Raw genomic sequence first — 21,918 nt, forward strand, 5'->3', positions numbered from 1 at the left:
CCAACAAGATATAAGCAGCAGTACTTCCGTTTTATCTTTCACATATTAGTATGCTAGGTCAATATGAATTTTTTATCCAAGATTCAAACAACACAGCGACTTACTTTTTAAAAATTAAATTTAGGACTTATCAAAGACTTACATTTAAAAATAAAAACTGGGAGCATTACCAAGTTTTAAAGCCAAATATCAGCAATCACTTTTTGACAATATCTTGTGGAAGAGTAAATTGGTAAATTCATGAAGGCAGGCAAAGCTACAGCAACACAGAGCTGTTGAATTTATTCTATGCCATTATTACACTGTGAAAGATCAGAGAATTTGTTTTCAGGACCAAAACCTGACACAATTTTTTCCTGAATTTAGTCTGCATGTTTTGAAAATAATATTTTTACTCTCATAAGTATCTAGGTTAAAGCAAATAAGATATTACCGTAAGACTCACTGAAATATTAAAACTTTCAAGAAGCACAAACTATAAGCTCCTTTGAAATAAGTACTAATCAATTTTACAGTCACCTTGCCTAAGGCAGGTGATACTAAAGGTAAAAACTCAAAGGAAGATACTGTGGTTAAAAAATGAAACAAAACAACAAAGGAAAAAAGGAAAAAGCATGAATTTTGTTGAGTACAGAATGAGATACCATCAGGGAAGAACAGAATCCACTGAAAGTTAGTTTCTTCCACATCTGTATTCTGTTATAATGAATGTTGCTTGCAAAAGCAGGATAGTGACAAGGTCTCCAAAATGCTGTTATAAACTTTGCTGTAATAGAAAATGATTCCTTTGCCATGTCCACATAGAAAACTACCCTGATTTTACAGACCTCTGAGAAAGAACAAACATCTTTCTACAATTTATATTAAACTTTTGAAAATAACTCCTTTTTATTCAAAGGTAGGGAACATGTCTCCTTTATTAATTTCTGTATTTCCGCCCCTAGTAGAGTGCTGGAGGCACTGTGCATGAATGTACTTACATTTGTTCATAAATTCAACAAATAATTACTGAGTAGTTAACTTTGTGTCAGACACTACTGTATAAGTAGTGAGGTAAGGCACATGACAAATGAGGGCCCTGCTCAGGTAGCTTACAATCTAGTGAGGGAGACAGACATTTACCAAATAAACACAGAAATAATTAAGTTCCTCTTGTGATGATGCTACAAAGAATTACAGAGTATGGTGAAGATACAGTGAGAACTTACTCTAGTTTGGGGAAGGAGGGGTGAATGGTCAGAGAAGGTTGCCCTGAGAAATAACATTTAAACTGAGACTTGAAAATTAACTAGGAGTGGGCCAGACTTGGGAAGGGGAGGGGAAGCAGCCCAGGCAGGAGGATGTAACATGTACAAAGGTCAGGAAAGAGCTTTAGTAGGTAGTAATTGAAAAGCACGGTAAATGAGAAAGGCTGGGGTTAAGGATGGAGAGCTAGATAGGAGACAAGAGAAACTGTGAACATTAAACAGAGTAAGAGGGTAACAGTATTTGAATATTTAAATCATTTTAAGTCTTTTTCTCATGTAAAATAAATAATCTAAGGGAACTGAGTCTTTATTCCACAATATTAAATATCTATAGTCAGAAGACCTGGATTATGCCTTGGTCTCACCAGTTACTAGCTACATGATCTTGCACTTAACCAATCTGAACTTCTTTATTCTCTTTGTAAACAGGTACTCAATTATTTTACCTATTGGGAAACACAATGATAACACAACAGTCCTGTTCTTACAGATCTCACATCCTTAAAGAAAAAAAGATCATGTATATGGGATACATCCTAAGCCCTATAAGAGATGAGGTCCAAAAGTTCACAGGAGACTCCTACAAAACCCAAAATGACAACAAATGTGGACATTGGTGAACTGCAAACTACTATAAAAGTACAAGTGTACACATCATTCTGTAAGCCCTAAGTTATTCAGTGTGCAGAGCTCCAAAATGACCACAGTACTCCAGCAAGTGACTGAAAGATGATAAATACAATAGAAACATTATCCCACCATTCCGTTACTCACCATTCGCCACTGGTGAAATATCAATACTACAATGAAGCTCAGAGATGAAGAGCAGCTGGTGTAGAATCTAACCAAGGACAAAAACTAACATTCACTAAACAAGTGCATTATATTAATTTTACTAATTTCCAAATTTTCCTGACTTTTGGTTCAAAAGTCATTCCACAACCTCCTAACTGCATGTCAAAAATTAGAACTCATTTCTCACTTCCTCCAACAAAAAGCAAATGCCTACACGGCCATACAGAAAATACTTTCACATTCTTGCTTTACCGTAACTGACTTATGTTCAGTTTATGGTTTATTTAAACTACCGCACCCTGCTAACACAGCACTGAGCCAGTTACCTCCACATAATTTTCCATTTGTTCAGTCGGTCTTCCTTTCTTGTCTACTGCATTACTTACTTATGGTACTAATTATTTTTTATTTTACTTCATTCTATAGTATCATACCTCTCTTTCATTTTAAAAGTCATATTAATTTCCAGACCATCTTAGTTTCAATCAAAGAGGAATGTAAGAGTATTTCTGATCCTATAAAGTGTTTTCCCATTCTAAACACATTGTGGATAATTTTAATAATTTCAGAGTACATTCAAAATGCTGCATATTTAAATAGTCAACTTATACAACAGTAAACCATGACTGATTACCTGCTATCAGTAGATACCCGATTTTTAGCTATAAACTTATCAGGAAGAGATCTTGATGTCAATGAACATACTCCTAAAATTCTACTAAAGAATTGTCTAATAATAATATATGTGAACTGTAATTATAATTGGTCACAACAATGGGTACGACTGGAACGAGCACACTGCTTTCTGCTCAAAATAAAACACAAATGTCCATTTTTCCATTCTTTAATGTAAAATAAGGATGAATTAAAACTCAGATGATGCTAAGAAAAATAAATATACAAGAGCCTGTTATTAATTACACACACACAACACACACACGAGCCAAGAAAATGAGGAGAAATCAACAAAAATGTGATGCTATCCAAGAAATGCAACGTATCTTCTTTTCTAGTAATAAGCACAACTAGAAATAAACTCTCTCGTGCTGTTGTATTATTTGAAAAGTGTAAAATACGTTTCGTGAAAGAATCCAAATCCCATTGTTCTCAGCTGAGAGAAAAAAAACAGAGTAAAGACTAAGGTAGGAAGGGAAAGGATTATCTTTCACCAGTAAGGATGAGCTGTATTGTTACCTGACTTTCTCCTGTCCCATCAACTACCCTTTAAAATGGTAGCACAGTCCATCGTTTAATATACCTCTAATAAAAGGAAAAAATAGGTAAGTTGAAACTGATTCTTATTTTTCCAACAGGTTAGAGTGCGTGCTTTTCTTTTGCTGAGGAATTTCTCTCCAGCTCAAACTCTTCACCTCACAGATGGCTTCTTAGAAATACCTAAAATTCATTACTTTGCAACTTCCTTCACGCTCTTCAAAAAAAAACAAACTCCCTACTCCTTTCTGGTGCGGCAGTTCCGATGCAGAAGCTGGATTACAACTAGATTAGATTCAGACGATCTGTCCAACGTGTGTGACCTTGGGCACGTAATTTATCCCCTCTGTTTCCTCATTAGCATCCAACTGTGAATGCTCTTTGAAAACAGTAAAACAGTAAATACATCTTAGTTATTACATCTTTATAGCGTTAAGCTTTTCTACTTAGGGCAAAATTACCTCCTTAGAGGGACCACATCATGAAACTGGTACTGAATCCGTAGGTCTCTGTCAACATTTGACTCTTTCTTCTACAGTTCTCCTCTTCCCTCAAAGGGCATAACCCGAGTCACCTCAAAAGCAGACTCCAAGCGCCCCTTCCTTCCTCCACTCCTTCCCTCTCCTATTTCTAAAGCAGGGGGAAAACAGCAGCCTCATCTCCCCGCCCCAAGCCACACCTTCAGAGGACCCCACCCCAGGCACATCCGCCCTCTCCCTCCTCCGGGGGCACCAGAGGCCAACCTCGCCCTTCCCCTCCCGCCCCCACCTAGAGGAGACTTCCTGGAGGCGTTCAGGCCCGAACAGGGCAGGCGGCATTTACAAACCCGCTTTACGCCACTCGCGTAGGGTAACCTCGTTTACGCCCATAGGGCCCCGTTCCCAGCCCCGTCCGCTCCGCCTGCCAGAACCAAGCCCGAGTGCCTCAGCCACGACCCCCGTGTGACCCCAGAGCTCTTCTGCTCCGCGCGGGACTACGGTGACTGGGACAGAACAGCCACACCTTACCGGCAACTGAGGCACTGACTTCACTTGCCACCTTTGGAGCCCTCTTCAACTCCCAGATCAATTCACTCCGGCGACGCCGGAAGGACCCGAGAGGAACCAGGCGTTGTCCGGAATCCTGCCCAGCCGGAGTCACGCAGAGGCCTATGGGGACTCGTAGTCCCACTCGCCGGCGTTGTCGGCAATTCCTGCACACGCAAGACTACAATTCCCGTCAAGCTATGCGGTGGAGCCTTAGGCGATGGGTGGGGACACTGTTAGCCAATAGTAGGAGAGTTTCCTGTCTGTGCGGGAGGAGGTGAGAAAAAGAGAGAGGGTGCACGGAAAGAAGAGGAAGGGAGGGGTCAGCTCTCACCTGCGCCAATCAGAATGCAGGGTCGGCCCGGCAGGCAACTCACCCATTGTGGGGGCGGGCTAGCGGAGCCGAGGAAAGAAGGAGGGCGGGGGAAGAACTCCAAGTGGGGAACGTGGGGCGGCCGAGCTCCGCGGGCGGAGAGGAAGCCGCGGGAGAATAGCCAGGGTGGAGGGAGGGCGCGGTATGAGGATGCACCCTGGCTGGAGGAGCAGTTTCCCCGAAAGCGGCCAAGCACCAGGCACACCAAGCGGCGAGACCTGCGGCTCGGGCAGGGATAGGTTGAGCCTGGGCTCCTCGCGAAGGTGCCCGGAGGGGGCGGGAGGCTGCTCTAGGTTTCAGGCCACTGAATGAAGGGAGAGGGGTCCCCGGGGAAGGGAAGCGGCAGAACAGCTGCAGAAGTGCGGGGAGCGCGAAGGTACCAGGGCAGCAGCCGCCTTCCGCCAGGGCAGCAGCCGGAACAGCAGGGGGAGGAGCAACAGCTGCCGAATTCGCCAACTAGGAGGGGGAGGCGGAGCTTAGGTCCCTGTAGCAGCCGAAGGCGCAGTCTGGACTGTAGTTTCCCGGGAGAGAGGAGAGCAGGAACAGGAGAGGAGCGCAGTCCTCGGAGCCTCTGCTCCAGCATCCCGCCAGGGGTTGCAGGTGTGTGGGAGGTAAGCGTGGGTGCCTCTTTGGGCGTCTCCTCTGCCCGGGAGAAAGCGTCTTCCAATAGGAATTTTATCAAGGCACAGCTAAAAAGAGTCTCTGACTCGGGTTAGGGAACTGGTGCAAACCCTTTTAGGTGAAAGATGAACGTTTCTGGAGTTTGCGGGGGGATAGAAAGCAAAAGGTGGCTTGACTCAGGGTATAAAGGGCGTGGTTAGTGTTTTTGGTTTGAGTTGTACCATTAAAACTATTCTGGGAAATTTTAATATTGAGGAAACTGCTAATTGAGGACAAGGTGGATGATATATTTGGATAAGTGCGTAGCTGGTAAAAAACAAAAATTTTGTCACTGATAGAGAATTACTTCAGAACTGTTTCACTAGGAAAATAACTTAGCATTCTTCTTTACTGTCTATCCTTCACGTTGTTTTATCAGATTGCCCTGCTACCGACTTGTTTTCCAGGGTGGTTATACTGCAGGTTCCTAGAATTGAAAGAGATCTCTATTAAAGAAGGAAATACAGCCAGGAATAATCACGATGACTGAACCTATCAGAAGTATAACTTTTGCCAGCAATAATGTAAAAATGTTTTTTGATAGAGACACTTCGTTTTCCTTCCAGTGGCTTTAAACTATCGGAACAAAGACTAGTACTCAGCTTACAGTGGGAACGTATGGTGTACTTCACTGCTGCTCCTTATTCTCTCATTTGTGTCTAGTAATATTTGTACATTTTAAAAAACAAGAGTACAAGAAAAGCTGTGTAATGATCTTATCTGTTTAGATAGTGTATGCTAAATGATTTCCTTTAGTATGTGTTATGATGGGCTCAGACTTAACACATGTAATAGTGTCATAAAATAATAGTTTATTCTTAGTATTAAACCATGTGTGATTTCTTTGAGTGTAATTAAACACCAATAGGTGAAAATATGTTTTAATACTAAGATGAAAGTCGCATCTACCTTTGTGTAACTATGACAAAATTACAGCCTTTTTTAAAGAAAAAAACTAAAAAGCTATTTGCCTAGTTCATTTTCTTTTTGTCACAGAGGTTCTCCAGATTATATGGCTTTTAATTATAGTAGCATATTGCAACACATTTTGCTCTGAAATGCTTTCCTTGTGACAGTTGTATATTTCAGAGTCTGCCTGAATACTTTAATCTGGGTTTTTTTTTTTGAACTAGGGTCAATAAAATGGAGTAATTACCTTCTATTCTTGTTTGTTTGTTTTGTTTTGTTTTCATGGTTTGCTGATTTACTCATGATTTGGGGATTTTATTTCTGTAATACACACAAAATTCCTTTTTGAAAAGAAATGGCTGGAAAGAATTCTCTTCATAGCTTCAAGTTCAATCCTACTGAATGCTACTACTGATAAGCCTAAGTGACATCAATGTATATACTCCAACACTCCCTCCCATACTCTCACCCACTAGAGGAATATATAGGGGGACAGATCTTAGAAAAACAGCTGCTTTTCGATTGTCCTCAAGTAGATCAGTTAAGTATTAGAAACAGCAAAGACCTTAGAAGAAAGAAAAAGCAACAGTAGCCACTAAATTTAGCAGCCATGGTAAGGATGGGATTTTATCTTTGCTACATCACAGGAGAGTCTGTTGATCCACATAGCTGATATGACCCTGTGAAAATGATTTTAGGGGGAAAAATGGGTACTAGGGTATAGTTAGTTAGGCTTGGAAAAGATTGTGTTTGCCCTTGTTATTTCTGAATAAATAGATCATCCTGAATCAGAGTCTCAGATTCTCTCTCAGGCTCTGCTACTGATTCATTTTGTGAAATTGAATACTTGCTGTCACTGGGTCGTTTCCCCCATGTAATAATAATATACTGGTAATGAAGTTCTTTCAGGGCTTTTATCAGAAGATCTTTTTGAAAGGGCTTGATTGGGAATCAGTTAATAATCAAGTAAGTGAGATAGAAAATAAATACCCAAACAGTCGAAATTCAGATGTACTTTGAATCCCAACTATTTATAGGTCTTTTGCTTTGAAGTATCGAAAAGGATAGAATCTCATTAGGAGTGAATGAGTCTATAGTATTAAAGTACTGGATTTTTCACCTGTTTCCAAGATATGGATCTTTCTTATTGTGTCAGTGAAAGAGATTGGCTTCCTATAACATTTGAGATTAAGAAAACCATGTTTTGATAAGGAAGAAAATCATTGGCAGTATGTGGCACTTAAGTATTTGTTACCTTGAACTCTTGACACATTTTAAATTGGTGTTCACATTAAATCGCAGATAATCTGAAGACTTCTTGTGCATTACTGGTGTTGAAAATGTTCATCATATGACAGTTTATAATTTTATGTGAAGTACTACCTAGGTTAAAAGCATATTATTCTGTGCTTGATTTTTACTCTTTGCGTATGGCTATCAGAGTATGCATGTGATGAGAAAGAAGAAAATCAGTGGAGTGCAGAATGTCTCTCAAGTGGAAGATGCTCATGAAATTAGTGTTATTTAGCTGATAGACTTGGTTAATTTCAAATTACAATATACTTTGGATTTTTTTAAAATTTATAATTCTAACTCTAAGCCTATTGAGTAAAAATAATTGAGTGGCATGGGTCTCTCTTTCTAACAGGAGGATTCACTGATGCAGTACAGTACAAAAGAGCAAGACGTAAAGGTTCAAGATCAAATGGTTTTGGGGGGACGGCAGTGAGGGAGAGGTGGCGTACAAGGGGGCATAGATATGAAGAAGCCTGTTTGAGACACATACCCTTAGCAAGAATGAAAGAGATTTGATTTTTTTGTTGTTGAATGCCTATAAGTGATTTCATGACCTGTTTTCCCAGTTATTAATTTCTAGAGGCTTATACCCATAGTGGGAGACAGTACTTTCCTACATTGTCATTTTAACTGGAGTCAGACTGACATTAATTCATTAGGTTTTGAATAATTATGGGTTACTGAAGCAAAGTGAAAAGGATCCTGCATGTATACATTCACTTCTAAGTGAAACTTAATATTATTTGAATATAATATTAAAAAGTAAAAACTGAGGTTTTACCCATTAATAGCAAAGGTACTTGAACCAGACACTAAAGATGAGCAGGACCCTCCCCTCCCAGCCCCTGCTGCCTTTTAAAGTCATCTCCTAAAGTTAAACAGTGCTTTGGGGAGCAAGATTGTTATACAAAGGCAAAGATTTGTTTCTGTCTTATTTTCAATCTTACGTCTAATGTTTTCAGAATTTAGTCCTTAAAGTTTGGATCAGTATGTTTTAAGTAACAATTATTAGTTCCTAGAGACTATGCTTCTTTCCTATTTCCTATTTGTTCTCAGCACCTTATATAATGCTCAGCATAAAGAACTTGCCCTATAACCTTACTGAATTAGAAGTGGGGACCAATACTTCTTCAATGTATGCATTGATACATCTTGCACTTTGACAAACGAGAGTCAGTTGCCCTCACAGAATAAGTACTATACATTAGGCCTTCTGAGAATGTCCTTGGCCTCGTTAGCCTTTGCAAAAGTGTTACTTGAGCCCAATTTGATTCAGACTATGTGGACTGCAAAGACTTACCTATAACTTCATGTGCCAACATTTCTAAATTCTTCCAGAGACAGGCAATTATAGGTAAGGAAAAGGGCTCTCCCACCAGTGGTACTCAAGGTCTGCATTCTACAGCCAAGGAAGCCTGTGGCTCACCACTGTTTACCTCAAGTAAGATACCTTTGTAGAAGCTTATCTAGTAAAAGCATACTTTATTCTATAGAAATTGAATTTGCTCTTCCATTTTTCTAATTGTTCTTTTAAAAAAAAGAGCCAGACTCATTGTATTTAAGCACATGTGGAATTTGGCATTTATTTAGAAACAAATTAATCTGATTAATGTTAGAATTCAAATGTGATTTTTCTTTTATTATTATAAGACCTGGAGAATTCTAGTTAATTGTAGATAGTTCTTTAGTAGTAAATTTAATAATAGCAGATATTTTAACTATCATTTGCTTTTTAATATGCCTTTACTAGCATGCTGATAGATATACTTTGGCTTAGAACTGATGTTTGATTAATCTTCTTCATGGTTCGTTGGCGTTACCCTTAATGCTTAGCATAGTGCCTTGTATAGTGTTAGCTGAGTTCCTGTCTTCTTCACCAGATGCTTAGTATCTGCAGAATTAAGACTGAGTTTCATTTGGTATTTACTTTGAGAGCCTTACACATAATAGTTTAACAGTAACAGTTATTGTTGACAACCTGTAAAGAAGCATCATTTTACATTTTTCACAAGTACACCTAGAAAAATGAATTTTTTTAAACATTTCTTTTAGCACTAAGTTCAGCCCTCTGCCCACAGCAGATATTGAGCTAAATATAAATATCACTGTATTTTGTTGGATTTCTGAATGGAGTAAACATTGCTATTAACTACCACCTTGCATGTGTGTATACTTTAAATATAAATTTATTAATTCAATGCCATTTGAAATTTGTGTGGTCTCTCCTTGTCTCTAGAACTTTGCTGACTTAAAGATGTACTTTTAAGTAACATTCCATACTATGTGTATGTACACATACTTTATGACTTTTTTCTTGACACATAGAAGGAGACTTAGAGAAAAGTATATAAACATAACATGAGGCTTTATCTTCACTAAAACTTAACCGCTCTTGAATGTTCTGTTTTCAGTGAAATGGTTACAATGGGAGACCTTATTCAGGCTTATTAAATCTAAATTATTCAGGTATTTGTCATCTTTGAGCCAGCATGGGGAAGAGATGAGTTCTGAGATTTGGCATTGACAGTACTCAGTGCTAGCCTGCCGTGCAGCATAGCTGATGAAGTGTGCATGAGACCTCCAGCTCTAGCCAGTGCTTCAAGGCCCCCTTCTGGTTCAGCCTAGGAGCCTTCTGAGCACACAGCTCATAATTTAGTGTGAGAAGAAAGGCAGATGGAATTTACTTGGATTTAATAACCTCATTTGCCTAAGTGTATTGTTTTTCCCAGATATACCGAAGTTCCCAGTAACAGTAACTCAAGTGTCAGAAAGTGATTTCTATTGCACAATCTAGCAATTTAGTGGGTACCTGTCAACCTGTAGTCTGTTTTCCCCTTAGTGTCTTAGCTTCTTTTGAATGGACCCGAAAGAGCTCACCAAGATACTTTGGATATTTTGTCCATATTGGGTTGCTTCTGCCATTTTCTTGATAGCCTGAATTTTGTTCTGAACCTAAGTTTTATTTGAGGTCTTTTAATCCTATGTAACTTGAAGAGTTAATTTTATTGTTTTTTCACCTTTTAGTAGTAGGCTATAAATACTGTATTATGATGTATTATTTTTGCCATTCACTCGAATTAAATCAATTATCAGAGCATTTAATTGTTGTGTACTTCACAAAGCAATTTAAAATCATTGAGGCAATTCATGTTTTTTAGATACATTCAACCTTCCAGTTAAGAAACCTTCACAAAGTATCCTAAATCTCTTGTTCTATGTCTAAGGCAGGTTAAATTGTATTTATACCATACGTCATTTGACATATAATACTGGATGAAATTTGTACGATACCAGTATTCTGACAGCTATGTAACAATGGTATAATTTTTGTCCTTGCTAAGTCGGGGAACTTTTAAAAATTATATTGTGAGGTATTGAGCACAAGGTACGGTAACTAAGTCAAAGCCAGAAAAGTAACTTTTTCTGTATTTCAAAGTTTTTGATTTGTTCTTTTAAAAATAAAATGTCAATAACAAAATTATGAAGACCTAATAATAACTATTCATTTTTTAATATAACAGCAGATTTAGTTAATAATTATTAATATGAAATTAAACATTTTGAAAGAGAAAGAAATCCTATTGTCCAAGGTTATCGTAAAAGCCAATTTTTACTCCTATTATGTGGCCCAAAAGTAACTGACAGTTTAAAAAGTAGTTTTCAAGTATGTATCAATTAGAAATGCTTTCAGCTGCAAGTTTTATGTACAATGACATAAAATAATAGGGATTTATTTTTTCCAGAACAAGAAGTCTAGAGGAAAGCGGTTGTGTCCTTTTTGTTTAGAGGCTTAATGTTGTCAGGGTGTTGTCCTCACAAAACCTTGTGCCTGATGCAAGATGGATGCTTCTGGGCTTCCCTGGTGGCGCAGTGGTTGAGAGTCCGCCTGCCGATGCAGGGGACACGGGTTCGTGCCCCGGTCCGGGAAGATCCCACATGCCGCCGAGCGGCTGAGCCCGTGAGCCATGGCCGCTGGGCCTGTGTGTCCGGAGCCTGTGCTCTGCAACGGGAGAGGCCACAACAGTGAGAGGCCCGCGTACCACCAACGAAAAAAAAAAAAAAAAAAAAGATGGATGCTTCTGCAGATTGAGACATCATATTCTAGTTCAGGGCAGGAAGCATGAGGAAAGGCTTGTGCCTATTGAGTCTTTCTCTTTTAATCAGGAAGTAAAAGCTTTCCTAGTGACCTCTAGCAAAGGTCGACTGTGGACTTACTGGCTCATGGCATGTGGCTGTCCGTATTTTTAAGGGATGTTGAGATATCAAGGACTTTGGGCCTTGGTGGTGGGTGAAGCAGGGGAACAGTGGTTCGAGTGTGATTTTGGGGTAACCAGTCAATAGTTTCAGCCATAGTCTGATAATTAAAACCATGCTAACTTTAAATTGTATTCCTTCTTGTTCCGACTGATGTTTATGTTTCCTGTTTGTTCATTTGTTTGTTTGTTTTCTCCAGGTTAGAAAACTCTAACCTTCTTACACCAAGTTTTCCCTTCTGTGACTACCAAATTTCAAGTCTCTGGGCAAAGGCATTTCTCAGAGACTGATGGCATCTGTAGTTAAAAGACCCTGTAGCCCATACCACATATAATACTTGTCCTGTACTTTTCATTACAGATGTATTCAGTAACACTTGAAAGGACAGTTCTGTTTTAAATCTGCTTTGAGCCTCAAAGTATCAAAGTATCTTCTTATAGACTGAATTAAAAATATGGGTATAATGTAAATGAAAGAACAATTGAATATTAAAAAAAAAATCTTAAAACAAATGCTATCTGCCCAAAAGAGCCAAAAAGCCATTGCTTCATAGAAAGGGGAACTCACTCTAAAAAATTTTAACCCTGGAAAATGGTGTTATTACCCATTCCTAAAATGTGAAAAATATTATCAACATCTATACCTTGATTACTACCTAAATTATTACTCATTCTTAGAATAATATATCACGGACTTATAGTTTTGATAAATTAGGATTCCTTGAGATAGGAAAGTCTGAGAAGAAAATTGAAACTGAGAAAATGGAAACATATTTTTTCTACTTAAAAAAAACTCATAATCAAAGATGTTGACCATAGAACCTTGGCTATACAGCAGTTGTCTGCATTTTCATATCAACATCTTTATTGTCCAGTTGTTACATTTCTATTATGGAACTTAGATGAATGACTTTATAGAGGCAAAACTCTCCAGAGATACTCATGTAAATTTCTAAACTACTGTAATCTGTAGCATGGGGTTGGGTGTTATAGAGAGATACAACAAAATATTGCGATATATAAAATCATGTACTCCTTGGCATAAGCTTTTGTCAATATAGTTAACAAAAGAAGGTGTCACAAGACATATATATATAAACAAGGATATATGATTTAGGATGATGGTATTACAACAGTTACTATGGTAGATGTCCAGAAGCAGAAGAAATTGAAGCAGAAGAAATTGATCTATGTGGTAATCAGGGAAGGCTTTGAGAAGGAAGTAGGCCAGTGTGGTGTGCTGGTAAGAGCAGGGGACCACAACCTATGGCCTATGGCACACTACCATTTTTTGTAAATCAGATTTCTTGGAACACAGCTATGCGCATTCATTTACATATTGTTAAGACTGCTTTCTTGCTACAACAGCGGAGTTGAGTCACTGTGCCAAAGCCCATGTGGCCCACAAACTTAAAGTATTTCCTATCTGGCCCTTAAAAAAAAAAGTTTGTCAACCACTGGTTAAGAATGTGGTTTCTGTTGTCATTACAAAACTGGGTTCAAATTTGGCTTTGTAATCTGTAACTTGACTCCAGGGATATTTATACTGATATATGGAGATTTCACATACAGTGCATTGTAATACCTGGTGTGTGTTATATGCTTATTAAATGTTATTTTATTAAATGTTAGATTTTATTTTATTATGATTTATTATTTTAAGTGAACTATAACTTTTAATTCAAATGAGGATTAGAATCTAAATTTAAGTACTCCCTACCCCTAAAATAAAAGTTCAAGAAACTGGGAAGGGTATCATCTTATTGTAAGAAATTTTCAAGAGTTGCACAAAATGTTGTATAGGGACAATGATATTGATGTAAGAGCCAAACAACATAAATGTACTGAATAGTAAAGCCCAGACTTTAAAATACAATTAATAAAGACTGAATAGCATATTAAATATTGTAGGAAGCCATGACAGTCAATTAAAAGCAAAATTAATATACTTTATTAAAACTTGGAGGAAAATGATATTTAAAAGTGAATATAATAAAGAGGAGACATCACTACTAGCCTTACAAAAATAAAAGATAGTATTAGGGAATACTATGAACAATTATATGGCAATAAATTAGTTGACCTAGGTGAAATGGACAAATTAGTACAAAAACACAAACTATCAAAACAAGAAGAAATAGAAACTCTGAATATAGACTCAAAAACCCTTATATCAAATCTGGCAACAAATAAAAATTATATATCATGATCAAGTGGGATCTATTCCAGGAATGCAAGGTTGGTTAAACATGAAAATCAGTCAGAAAATCTATTGATATACCATATCAATAGAACAAAAGACACATGATCATCTCAATAGATACAGAAAATCATTTGATAAAATCCAACACATTTTCAGGGTGAAAACATGAAACTCAACAAACTAGGAATAGAAGGGAACCTCCTCAACTTATAAAGGACATCTGCAAAAAACCTACAGCTAACATCTTTCCTAATGGTGAAAGACAATATTTCTTGAGATCAGGACATAAGCCTAATGGAGAAAAATAGGTCTACGCAATAACATGGACACAAATGTTCATAGCAGTGTTATTCATAATAGCCCCAAAATGGAAACAGTCCAGCGTCCATCAATAAATGAATGTTTAAACAAAATGTTGTATAGCCATGCAATAGAATATTTAACCATAGAAAGGAATGAAGTACTGATAGATGCTACAACATGGATGACTCTTGAAAATATTATGCTAAACAAGAAAGTCAGACACAACAGGCCACATTTCATTTTATATAAAATATCCAGAGTAGCCAAATCCATACAGACAAAAAGTAGATTAGTGTTAAGGGACAGCAGGAATGGGGAGTGACTGCTAATGGTTATGGGGTTTCTTTCTGGGGTGAAATGTTCTAGAACTAGATAGCGGTGGTGATTGCATAGCTTTCAAAAACCACTAAATCGTACACTTTAAAAGTGAACCTGTAGGGCTTCCCTGGTGGCGCAGTGATTGAGAGTCCGCCTGCCGATGCAGGGGACACAGGTTCGTGCCCCGGTCCGGGAAGATCCCACATGCCGCGGAGCGGCTGGGCCCATGAGCCGTGGCCGCTGAGCCTGCGGGTCCAGAGCCTGTGCTCCGCAACGGGAGAGGCCACAGTAGTGAGAGGTCCGCGTACCGGGAAGGAAAAAAAAAAAGTGAACCTGTAAAAAGTGTAAGTGAATATAATATAAAATGATTTTAAAAAACATAAAGAAGAGTTATAGGACACTGAATGATAAGGAACCCAGATAAACTCAGAACTAGCAGATAAAAGGAAATACTCTCATTTTATATCTTTTGTCCTCAGAACACCAGGAAAAATTAATGGAGACCGCAATCTAGCCACACTTTGGTAAAGTTGTTTTTAGTTTTAATTTTAAAATGAAGGGGAAAAAGAACCTAAAGAACAACAAACAGATAAAAAATAAAGGGAGTGAAAATATAAGCTTGTGATCAGACTTCTCTTCTGTGGTATTTAATGACATAAGGAATAATGTATATGGAATTGCAGTGGAATAAGTTTATGATTCAAACTTGCTTTTCCAGTTGAGCTAGCATTCAATATGCGTAAGAACAAAAGAATGATCTTCTCAGCCATACAAGGGCAGACATACACATAGCACTACCGCTGCCAATGACAACAACAAAAAATGCATACTTTGCTGCCCAAATAATCAAAATCAAGAATTCAAGTTTGAATTCAACGAACTATAAAATGATGAAACAAATGACATTTAAATAAGTTGTTCCTATTTTGTTTTTAAACAATTCAGATGTTAAAAATAATTCTTATAAGGTGCCTTATGGTAGAAAAAATAATAATATTCTGGGTCCAATATCCCAGATCACTTCAAAAACACAGAGGGAGATGTATAAGAAAGAATATCACATGCCTTATTTTACAGATTGTGGAGTCAGTAAATGTTTTATTCTTCACATTCATAGAAAAACTATATTTAAGAAAAAAGGAAAAAATGCGATCAATGCAAAAAGAAAAGAATAAGAAGCATGACAAAACGCTAAATAAACATATTGCAATTATCAATAGTTTTAGTCTCTTATTGAAAGGTAGAATCTGCCATGCTGGGTGGAAAACAAAAACTGAAATTTTTTAGAGACAAAGCTAAGCAAAATAATATCAGTTAAAGTAAAAGGATGGCAGTGCAATAATAGACAAAAATAAATTTAAAAGTGTAGGTGGCATATTTGTAAGATGACAGAATTCAAAGTAAAAAGCTTTAGTCTGGTCAAAAAGGATAATTTATATTGGTAAAGATGTAATCCACACTGAAGCTTTAATAGCTATGAATTTGTACTGGTCATATAGAATTAAAATACATAAAACAATCTGAAAAAGAAAACATGGCCTTTGGTGTCAGATTTGGATTCAAGGGAAACATGTAAATAAACGTGATGTTAAGAATAAGGAAAGGACAAAAGTGGACTTGGGAAGAAGTAGAAGTGATGACAGTGGCCCAGGGGTGATAGCAACGATGATGTAGATTCAAGATTTGGGATACGGAATCCACAGTTCTTGTCCCTTTATTAGTTCTAGCCCAAGGATTACAAAACAAGTCAGCAGTACGCCCACAGGTACGTGCGTGCGTGCGTGTTTTGCGGTACGCGGGCCTCTCACTGTTGTGGCCCCTCCCGTTGCGGAGCGCAGGCTCCGGACGCGCGGCATGTGAGTTCTTTCCGGACCGGGGCACGACCCCATGTCCCCTGCATCGGCAGGCGGACTCTCAACCACTGCACCACCCTTTGTGTGTGTGTGTGTGTGTGTGTGTGTGTGTGTGTGTGTGTGTGTGTGTGTGTGTGTGTGTGTGTGTGTGTGTTTAAATGCCAGTTCTCCACAGTCACCTCCATTCTCTATTGTCTTACATTGAGCTCGTTGGGGCCATTTACCTTGTCCCTGCCCGCCCCCCACCCCAGCCTCTGTAGGCATTTCAGTGTGTGAACCCTGGGATGAGGTAAGGGAGATGGCTAAGGAAAAATGGCTAAGAAAGTTGTGAGTCTGAGCAATAAGAGGAGAATGAATAATTGTAGTAGTTCAGAAAGTAACAATTGTATACACTTAAAAATGTTAACATGGATTTTTTTTACCACAGTAAAAAATAAGTTTAGAAACCTAAAAAATGTAGTAACAATTATAAATCAGCTGAAGCATTTAAATCTGTTTGTCTTAAGAGGATTGTGTTCACTCATCTGCATTCAGTTTGCTTCATTGTATAATAAAAAGTAATGGCTTACTGAGACATTGATACATCACTATGTAAAAATTGTCCCCTTGCTTTTAGATTAAGGAAGTCAACTTTAATTAAAATACTGTCTCATTTCCTCTCTTTTCGGTCTTAAAATTTTTGTAGTTGCTCTAGTTTACTTTCATATCACCTTCCTTTTTCTGTCACCCTAATTGGAAAATTTTAGTTTTTGGTTTGACACCTGCTTCTTAACTGCCACAAAACATATTAATTATGCTTTTTACTATTATAGAAACATAATGTTCAGCTAGCTAACTAGCATGAATAATCCATCACTAAGAATCATTAACTATAGTAATTGCTGTCTTTAAACAAGTAAAGACAGTCTTCTGAGTATGTGGCTGACAACTTAAAACCATAAACCCAGTTTCGCTTTAAATATAATAGTGTGCCAGCTGATATTTCAAGAAATGTTTTCTTCTTTCTCCCTTTTAGAATAACTTGTAAGTGAAAACCTTTAACAGAAAGATCTCATTTTTCAAATGGATCCAGAATCCCAATCAAAACGTACCTTAGAACCCAGCTTTCTAATCCAGCCAAATTTCTTACTGTAAAATTCACTTTATGCATTCATTAGCCCCTTCAGCCCTTATTCAGAGCCTGTTTACTTTTAATAAACTGTTTAATTTGTATGTTTAGCAATGATTCAATAATATAAACTCTCTCAATATAAATGGAAGGGAGAAAAAGAACAACGGAACTAAAAAAGCTTAGTTATCTGTAAAGTACATGTCTTGAGACCTCAGTGAAGTCCTGTGACACATGAGCCCTAGGACGATGGGAGATGCTCAGTATTAGTTGGATGAGTGAAGAACAGTAAGTTCAGAGTGACAAAGAGGATAAATAGTTAACGTTTCCAGTTTTCTGAGAAAAAAGTAGATTACATGTTTTCTTTAAGTTTCATGCAAATGGTAATAGAAATTTTGGTGCATAAGTAGTAAATTCACATCATTGGCAAAACACGCAGCCAGGACAACTTATTTTCAGAGAAATTAAGGAAACCAAAGTTTCGTTTTTTATATGTATAGTTACATATATGTATTTATCTGAATATCTAAAATAATGGTTGTTAATGTTGGGATATTTACTTTAGACATGTGCATATGACGGCTTTCTCTTTTCCTGGTTGGGTTTAGAAAGCTCTCCGAGAAGTATTATTTCATCAGCACAGTTAGGTGTGGGAAAATAAGAACAGGATGACTGCACACAGAAATTAATGAAATAGGAAAGTCCACATTGAGCAATGGGTTTGTAATCATATGTTCCTGATACTTGTTTGCATATTGTGTAGACACTGTTATTCGTGTGTGAAGATAAGGTGAAAGCTTTGAGGAGGCGGTGGGTGTTGTGCAGAGGGAGATCCAGAGTACTTTACTGTTTTTTGAGACTAGACTTTTACCTCGACCTATGCACTGTGCTAGTATGTTTATATACATACACTATCCCCCTTAATTTCTATAATAATCCTATGAGACAAGTACTGTTTTAGCCCCCATTTCACAGATGAGGAAAATGAGGCACAGAAAATTGTGTAGGTTATCTCAGGTATCACCACATAGGACCAAGTTTGCATTTTTTTTAGCCTAAGCGTGGCTTATATTCATTACTTCAGAAGTGACCAAAATCCTCTGTGTATTTCTACAGACTTCTCCACAGTTAATGCATACCATTTGTGTCATGCACCTTGCATTCTGCAACTATAAAGTCTCCAGCATTCTTAAAAAAAAAAAAATGAGAACATTTACAATTACAGTTCTTACCATTTTAAAAATAACAAAAGCAATATTTTAAAATTTTAACTTCAGACAAAACTGGAGGATGTCTAGTGATAATAGCAAAAAATCCACTGCGAGGTTACTTTAAATCAGATATCTCAAACTTCCAGCTGGACAGACTGAAAGCCTCCCACCTCACCTCATCCCTACTGAATTGTTTTTGCAGAGTTTATGTTTTAGAAAAAACTTTTTTTTTTCTTCATTTGCCACAGATGCCACTCCTCTCTATTATACTGGCCCAATTCACATATCTGACATCTAAGTTTGTGATCCTGGCTTTAAATCATGAGTCTTTGGTAAATTGAAAATATATTGAATTATTAACATTTTTTGGAATATGTCTGGTAAAATGAGAGAGATCTGTGATTATACAGAGTAACTCAAGCTATATGAGAATAGTTTTTCAAAGCATAGTCCCTACAAACTAAGGTTACATTATAGAGCTGTCAACCATGTCTATTAATTTCCTATTAATGTTTTTCTTCCCTGTAGAAAGAAGTAGGAAGTCAGATTTTTCTTAAACCAGACAGAAAATTTGAGATGGGTGAAATTGTAAGTGCTTACCCTGGTGGATGTGTAGATTTCCCAGGGAGTAGTAGTATTGGGGCTGTCATTAGTCAGAATACAATGATAAATTGTCAATGGCATTTTCAGGCTGTCAGCTTGATTGACAGGGTAAAATTATTTGGTTAAGTGCTATGCAGCATTACCATGTATGATTTGTTTTAATAACTTTTATAATATCTAAGGTAATAAAGAAGCTTCTAATGTTAGCAAAAGATTACTCTTCATGAGTGAAAGGGCAACATTTTAGAACTGTATACTGTCCTGTGATACAAATGGATTTTCTTCCAAATTATGTTTGTATAAGATTGAACTTTATAAAAATGCCAAAATTTGACGATTTCTGACCTACAAAAAAGAAAAAGACAGTTCACATGGTTTAACATAGTACATCTGCGTTCCAACCTAGATACAATTGTTTCAAACTGGGAAAGTGTTTTTCAACAGAAACTAAAAGATGGTTTTGTTTCTAGGCTAATAATAAACACGCATTTTGTCCTTGCTTTCTGCTAGGCCCTGTGCTCACATGGATGATCATTTTCTTGCTCCATCCTCCTAAGTCTTACAAATATGGGAATTTTCCAGAGCTTGGCCTTAGGCCGGCTATTCACCACACTCTCCAGGAAATCTCATCCTAAATGTGCTGACAACTCCCAAATGTCTCTCTATCCCAGACCTCTACTCTGAACTCTAACCTCGTTTATCTAACTGTACTTCCTTGCCTCTTCAAGTGAATATTTCATAGGCATCTCAGATTTACCTATCCAGAACAAAATTTATGATCTCCCTCTCTGCTCTCTGTTCTTAGTTCAACCTCTCCATCTTGGTGAAGGGCACCTCCACCCACCTTTTTGGTCCAGGAGAAACCAAGGAGTTGTCCTTTCTTTCCATTACCTATGTCCTATTCAGTCTATCTCTTATATAAGAATATTGAGACTCTGTCTACTTCTTTGCTATCTCCATTGTAGCCACCTTAATCCAGCCACGAACTCCCTTTACCTGGATTGTTGCAGTAACCACCCAATTTGTCCTTAGGCTTCTACTTCTAGACTCCCTTGAAATCCATTCTGTAAATACCAGCTTTTTAAATTGTTCTGCATTTAGCAGAGAATGCAACATCCTTGCTGCCTGCAAGACCCTGTATGTTCTGGCCCCTACCTACTTAAACCAGCCTCTTCTCTCCCTTTAGTTCAGTGATTTCTATCAGTTCCTCATGGTCACAAAGCTCTTTCCTGACCTCAGGGTTTTGTGCTGTTCCATCCACCTAGAATACTGCTTTCCTCTTTAACTCTTACTGATCTTTCAATGCACAGCTTAAATGACACTTGCTCAGGAAGGCCTTTCCCATCCTGTCTCTAAAGTAGGCCGCCATGATTCTGTCATATAGCACACTGTAATTTTTTCTTCATTGCACTTAGCACAGTTTGCAATTAGATATTTATATGTATGTTTATTTGGTTAATATAAATGCCGTAAGGCAGGCATCTTGTGTACTATGTCCAGGGCCCAGTACATAGTAGCTGCTATCTGCTTAAAGTGAAAAACAATCTATCTTCGATGTTGGTGCTTGAAGAAAACCAGATTGTTCAGAAGAGGAGGCAGTGATGAGGGGGCCTCTGGAAGTGTGTTGTATAATATGTGAAACATGGCCTGGTCTCAAATCTCATCTTCATTTGGGGTCAGTTAACTCAACTTTTCTGAGCCCCTAGGTTGTAAGCTTTTGAAAGCGTATAATTTGTCTATTTTGTTCACTGCTGTATCCCAACAGTGATAAGAAAAGTCCCTGGTGTATAACAGATAGTTAATAAATATTTGTTGAGTAGATAAACTTCTGTTTCTTCTTTTGCAGAGTTCCTTTCTAGTGACACTCTGAGAGGGTTAATAAAAAAAAAAATCATAGGAAGTACCTAGTACACAGCAGGTGCTCAATAAATGCCGGAAACCCTAATGCCTTTTTCAAATAGTAATTTTGATTTTTTTTTTTTGCACAAGTGATTCTCAAAAGCCCTGGGCCCCCATGAATATTGAGAATGGGGAGACAGTGAGGTAGGTGCATTAGAATAATTTCTGTAGTGTTTTTCAAACTCCTTGCACTTGCACCTCACCTCCACTGTTTGCTATGGAGTGGCTATTTTTAAGTATATTATATTCCTCAGGTGTGTTGAGGCAAAGGTTGAGAAACACATGCCTAAATCTTGCCTAGAACCAGTGTCACTGGAATAATAACTGATAAATGAAGCCTTCATATCAGAGGACTGTCAATTTTAGGCAAAAATATTTTTTAAAAAATAAAAGAAACCATGCAGTGATTGTTTAGTGTTGCTACAAAATGTACATTAAGCGGTAATTTTAAAATAAGTTAGTGAATTATAATATCAAATGACTTCAGTGCTGGAAAGAATCTTAAAGATCAAAGACCAACTCTCCCATTTTACTGATGAAGCCCAAAGCTTTCTCTAAGACCACCTGGAACATTCCAGCTTTTTGAAAGGACCTCAGTTCCACTGAACTGCAAGGTCTCTGAAGACAGTGTTTAATTGTTGCTTATACCC

At 37.7% G+C, this 21,918-nt stretch overlaps 2 protein-coding genes across 11 annotated transcripts in view; one reads left to right on the forward strand and one right to left on the reverse strand.

The window, feature by feature from the left end:
* PDCD10 (programmed cell death 10) overlaps positions 1 to 5,188 on the reverse strand; it is a 64,212-nt gene extending 59,024 nt beyond the window's left edge. For 3 of the 10 annotated variants that reach the window (XM_067033963.1, XM_059063659.2, XM_059063658.2), the window contains exon 1: positions 4,262 to 5,077. The gene's annotated coding sequence lies outside the window, so the exon portion shown is untranslated. Of the gene's footprint in view, positions 1 to 3,715; positions 3,885 to 4,261 lie in introns of all 10 variants that reach the window. The other 7 variants (XM_067033964.1, XM_059063657.2, XM_067033959.1 and 4 more) reach the window with 6 other exon arrangements.
* Positions 4,673 to 21,918, forward strand: part of SERPINI1 (serpin family I member 1) — a 71,926-nt gene continuing 54,680 nt past the window's right edge. The window contains exon 1 of the mRNA XM_059063655.2: positions 4,673 to 5,263. The gene's annotated coding sequence lies outside the window, so the exon portion shown is untranslated. The remainder of the gene's footprint in view (positions 5,264 to 21,918) is intronic.

Source organism: Kogia breviceps, chromosome 5, assembly GCF_026419965.1.
Source record: "Kogia breviceps isolate mKogBre1 chromosome 5, mKogBre1 haplotype 1, whole genome shotgun sequence".
NCBI classification, from domain to species: domain Eukaryota; kingdom Metazoa; phylum Chordata; class Mammalia; order Artiodactyla; family Physeteridae; genus Kogia; species Kogia breviceps.